The sequence below is a fragment of the Diadema setosum genome, chromosome 11 (assembly GCF_964275005.1).
Source record: "Diadema setosum chromosome 11, eeDiaSeto1, whole genome shotgun sequence".
Classification (NCBI taxonomy): domain Eukaryota; kingdom Metazoa; phylum Echinodermata; class Echinoidea; order Diadematoida; family Diadematidae; genus Diadema; species Diadema setosum.
Genome location: NC_092695.1, coordinates 22,290,218 through 22,296,217, shown reverse-complemented (window position 1 = coordinate 22,296,217; position 6,000 = coordinate 22,290,218). Strand labels below are relative to the sequence as shown.

Here is a 6,000-nt window from a genome sequence, read left to right as displayed (position 1 = left end):
CTCTTGTCACTGTATTGTAACTCTTTGTTATCACAACAAAGGACATGTCAATGTTGTACTGCCTTGATTCTGGTTTTCTCAGAATTATGGGCTGTCACTTCAATTACAAAGTATGTTCGACCTTAGGCAGGTCCATTCATGTTTCTTGTCCAGGCAACATCTCATCTTATGGATTTATTTCAAAAGAAAATTAATGAAAATATGGTACATAAAGCTGGATCTCACCCATCTTGGCTGAAGCTGTACAATCATAAATCAATTAATCAATTATTTTTTAATAAAACTTCAACATTTCGTCGCTGAATCCACGAACCGGCACAACCGGCCAAAATCGGGTAAATTTTCGATTTTGAGATTTTTGCATATTATGATAGTATATACCGAGTTCTACAACCTGACAAATTTTTGAATCTCAATCTCGAGTAATTACGTAATAATAACGACTGTGCCACTTCGTGAAAACTCCGACCGGTCCGTCTAGATTTTCACGAAGTGGCACTATCGCGTGCGTACACGCCGGACTTCATCAAAAATCACTGATCTGTCAAACGTCCTCGTACGCGCTCGTCCAAAATGGCTGCGCCCTGAGCAACGGAAAAGAGACAGATGAAATCGGTAAAGTTACATATAGCTCTGTATTGACACTTGAATTATTCGAATTTTCACTTTATTGAATGTAGATTTGTGAATAAGGAATTAGAATATAAAAAGAGTGTAAATGTGTACTCTAACAGGTCAGAATGACTTAGTTTGGCTCTGTCCTAGCTTCGTACTGTGCGTTTGCAGTCCCACAGCTATTGTTCGGTGTAAGTAAAGAATAGGGAAAGCGGTTCGAACTAGTAGAGTCAAATGAACTCGTCTCACATTTGCATCGAGTCTGTAACGCACTAAAATGGTGATATATTGAACAATTCTATTGTTGCCTGTAATACGAGCTCAAGTTTGTAATGCTACGGCCTACTTCTTCCCAGCTAATTTAGCTCTCTTATAGATCCTCTGAACCTTCCAGGAAGTATCTAACGTTACAGTTCTTCTAGATCTAATTGAGATACTAGTAGTTAGACTCTAACTGTGTTACAGTGTAAAATTATTAATAGTGCTCGTGAATACCGCATGTGCAGGTAATACTGTGATGTTATTTCGCTGACTACCCTTGAAGTCTCAATGGAAAAGAAATGATTTAAAGCTACTTATACTAAAATGTAATTGAGGAAGGTCCTCCTCCCACCTCATTGTCTAAATTGAGGTGTTAAGAGCAAAAATAAGGTTCGTTAATGCTCAGTACCTGAATTCACAAATTGTTCTATCATGCTATAGGCCTAAAAGTAAACATTAAAAGCATGTGCCTGGCAAGTAATTTTGCCTTAGTTTGTGGTTTTGCTTGCTTTGATTTTCTACAATCTATAGTTCTTTGAAACACAGTTGTTGTTGTTGTTGTTTTTTTTTTGTGTGTGTTCTTTTTTTTTGGGGGGGGGGGGGCTATGAGGATTCAGAACTGTGCAAATTATAATATTAGACCAGAGTGATGTTCTCAAACTTCAGATTCTAATAAGCCATTATAATGCAGACCTGAAAAGGAGGTGGGGAAGGGGGCAGGGTGATGTTTTGCAAATTTGTGGCTCATATTGTTAGTAGTGATGGAGTTTCATGTGACTAACATCTTGCATTCATCTTCCATTCCAAACAGATATTGAGGCATTTGTGTGGACAACGCAACAACTTGCAGACTGGACTGAAATGAGTGATGTTCTTCGATGATGGGCTACTTTACAAAATTGTACTCCGAACCACATTCCTGTAGATTTCTACCATCATCACAAGCTTGAACAACAACCGTAAGTTACATTACTATCTGACAAGGATTTAGACAAACCAGTGTTTGCTAGTACAGGATGCAGGAATACGACTAATAATTTGACTTTTCACATAATGAAATGATTGTGTATCTTACTCTTTTTTTTTTTAATTACAACTGTATTTTGTAGTTTAGATGGACGTGAAGCACTGACATAACATGGAATCCGACATTTTGACATCTAATTACCTGCAGTCATGCTGCATTTTGGTATAAAGGCAATGCTGTCTCTCAATCTGATCTTGATATGGTACCAATATGCATTTCTTCAGTGTCATTTATCTTTCATTACTGTTATAACTGTAGTTTTTTTTTTTTTTTTTTTTTTTTTTTTTTTTTTTTTTGCTATGTGTGTGTGTGTGTGTGTGTTTTTTTTTTTTTTTTTTTTGGGGGGGGGGGACAATGGAGATGGGGAATGAGCAGCTCTCTGTGCTGATATGAGATGCCATCAACTTTGCAAAAGTCAATGGTACATACTGTATGACAAATATTTTGCAAAGACGATGAAAATGAAAGGTCTCAATATGCATTTAAAGCTTCATTCATATTAATGTTGGGTGTTTTTTTTTTTTGCTTTCTACACTCAGAAATCAAATGTTGTAAGAATCTGAGACTTTACTTAATACATGGGGTTGACTGTGTCACTGATTTTCAAGTGTGATGTTCTGCTTTCTTTATTCTTTGTCTTATTCTTTACTTCAGTTCTGCTCCTGATTCTAGTCAACAATGTGTTCATTCACCATTTCGTCTGGCTTAGCATCCTCTTCTTACTGCACTCAAAGGTTACATTGTGCACTGAGCTAAAGGTGAGCAAGATATAAACGGCAATCAGTGCAACACCTATTCATGTAGTATTCGGTTTTATTTTGTCATAGATATTACTCAGAATATCCAGTGTCATTGGACAATTAGAAGTTATCCTAGTATAGTCTTGTTATGTACATTATCACATTGATTCAAACTTATAATTCAACAGAATTGCATTAGCACTTTTGAGCAAAACACTACCAAAGTGTTGATATGAAAGGAACACTATTGTATAATACTTTTCTCAGGGAAATCAAATATAGTTTTACAGATGTGGAAAATTGTTTAAGTAGTATGTTATGACTGTCTTCTCAAATAATTATCATCATTCCCCTCTGCAATATAGAAGTAACATTGTCTTTGAAAAACAATTGTTCATCTTTGCATAGGGAGAGAAGCTGATGACAACTGTCTACTGGATATGTCGAAGTGGAGAAAGCCAAGAGAAACCAGGAATAGCTTCAAATGACTAGGGTGGCTGAGCTGAACATCTGCACCAAAGTCCAAGCCAGGGATCATTATGGAAGGAGATCATAGCAATATTTCACTACAATCACAGAGTTGCTCCAGACAGCGAACTTTTCACAATGTGTGTGCCTGATGAATGGGCAGTCAGGTTCTGGCAGAACATTATCTCGATATTCTGCGTAATGTCGTATTTAATGACTTTGGGTTGTGTGTGTGCAGAAAGGGGGGGGGGGGAGGGGGTGGGTAGTGTGATTATAAAATATGGCATCATTTTAATAATAGCAATAATAATAATAATAATGATACTGCTACTACTAATTATAATAATAATAGTGATGGTAATAATGATAATATCAATGATAATAATGATATAAATGATAATAAAAGTAATAATAACAATAATCAACAGTGCTTATGTACAGCACAAAGAACATTCTGTGTTATGTCCGTATGTGCTCAAGGATTAAAATGATTACACAAAACCATACAATTGCAAATAACAATAATACCTTGTTTTATGTTTAGACTGTAATGAAGGCATTCCCAAGGCAGACTTAGGTTTGTTAACATTTGTAAATTATTTCAAATTCTGGGGTAGATTATTCCATATGGTAGAGACATGACAAGCAAGTATGTATTTTGTTGCTTTTTTATTCAGCATAACAAATAAGTCCCTGCCTTTCGAACAAAGGTTTCTCTCTGGTGTGTCTCCTATTTAAAGGGTATGTACAGTTCTGGTCGAGGTGTGGATTTAGCTTTTAACGTTTTGCGAGATATTCAGAAACCACTTTATGAGATGTCAAAGAGCATGCATTTCTAAGAGGTATCAAAAGTTTATTCGATGAAAATCGCTTTTGAAATGGCTGAGATATCCAAAAACAAGGTGAAACAAAGAGATGATAATAAAGTTGTGGCATGTCGCCTTTTATTACTAGCACGTGTTTGGATATCTCAGCCATTTGAAAACCAATTTTCATCAAATAAACGTTGAATCCTTCTTAAAATTACACGCTCTTTCATATTTCATAAGACTTAAGAGGTTTCTCATTATCTCACTTAGGAATGTTCAAAACATGAATCCCCACCTCAACCAGTACTGTACAGTCCCTTTAAAGTAGTTCTCTCAAATAGTGTGTATTCAAAAGTTGATATCAACATTTTGTACTGAATATGAATTTTGACTTGAAGCCAGTGGAAGCTTCGTAGAACCACTTAAATTTGTGTTAATATGTTGTTTTGTTTTTTTTTTTTTAGTTTGAACACTAGTCTTGCAGCAGAGTTTGGGGTAGCTTGTTATCTCTGTATCTGTTTGACTGACAATCCACAAACTAATTAATGATGAAATCAACATGTCAAATGAAGAAACAATGAACTGAACGTACTGCTATGTGTTTATCGATGGAGTCGCACATTTTCCAAATATTGTATGTGAAAGAATCAAGGGGACATTAAGGGACATTAATCCTAAGTACTGTATCTTACACTGTCACTTTATTCACTGGCATTAATCGTGATAACAATCAATCCATGGGTCTCTCCACACAGCTTTGTCACAATGATGCCTTCCTCAATTTCCACTGTAATATGCTTCCATTCTCTTTGGCTTAACAGTGCTTTTCACAACAAAAACTTTATAAGTATCAAAAGCCATATAAAATGTATTTTCTTTTACCTTGTTTTTGAACCAGCTCACCTATCATACTATTCATTTTGCCTCCTTTAGCCAGGCCGCCATTAGGCCAACCCCATTAACGATTCTCAGTATTTTTTTTTTTTTATCATGCCTACCCCAGCACCTCGGATACCCACAGCAGATGTAAATTAAATCAGGACTAAGCTTCAAGTCAAGTTGTGCGAGCTAGAAAGGTATTGGGAGACTGCAAGAGGGTTATAAGCAACTGGATGCCTACATTTTCTCTGTTTGCTCTCATTTCGCTTCGAGAATGATTAATAAACTTTGACAGATAATGTTTAATTGGATGATACTTGTACTGCAGTACACAGCCATATTCTTGCAGTCTGTGTCCACATCGGGACTTATAGCATGGCCATCATTACCTTTTTATATTGAATATTGTTGTGGATTTCATTTTTTAAAGGAAAAATGAGAAAATGTAGGTCTGATATGTTAGCAGTGTAATTGTAAACAGGTAGAGTAACAGAAAAAAAACACAGTCACCTAGTTTCATGGTGTCAATATTATTCACAGAAACATGTGCAGAAATTATATACAGAAATATTTGTGACGTAAAGAACCACAGAAATGTAAAAACATGTAAAATTTGATTGCGTTAACGATTCTGAATGTGGAAAGTGTGATACTCGAAAAGATATCAAAACTGATTAGTTCCGAGTAAATCTATAGTAAAAATATCAGGTAGATATTCATCTGTATGAAATCTTTTTAAAGAACATTACTTGTGTAGATAACTGTGTAAAGTGTTTAACGATATCTTTGTAGTGTTTAAAGAAATGTTTACTTTGAAGAGGTTAGACTTTATTCCTGCAATCAAAATAAATCATTCTAAAACAACAGCAAAGTTTAAGAAGTAAAACTTATCATTAATTCGTGTATATGGAATATCCAGTAACTGATTTTGGAGTAAGATACGAGATTGATATTATGCCGATTTGGAATGAACAAACATGACATTTCTTTCGGCCAGAGAGCTGAAAGCGAACAATGAGTTTTATAATCGGTTCCGAAAAAGTAGAGATGACTAGTATTTAATTTCATGATAAGAAAAAAAATATTCCTTCATTTTGTGGTCAGAAATGGATATAAGAAATACTAAGCAATATTTTATTTTATAAAGGTAAAGGAATATTATGTAAAGGTACAATGTAATATATTTCTATTTCATTGTGAT

General features: G+C 35.0%; 1 protein-coding gene and 1 long non-coding RNA gene across 2 annotated transcripts in view; one reads left to right on the top strand and one right to left on the bottom strand.

Moving 5' to 3' along the window:
• The window catches only part of LOC140235360 (uncharacterized), a 177,996-nt gene that overhangs the window by 127,787 nt on the left and 44,209 nt on the right, over window positions 1–6,000 (bottom strand). The window lies entirely within an intron of this gene.
• LOC140235139 (uncharacterized) lies at window positions 1,710–3,246 on the top strand. Its single transcript, XR_011901674.1, has 3 exons — window positions 1,710–1,835; window positions 2,558–2,661; window positions 3,052–3,246. It is a non-coding gene; the product is annotated as an uncharacterized lncRNA (long non-coding RNA).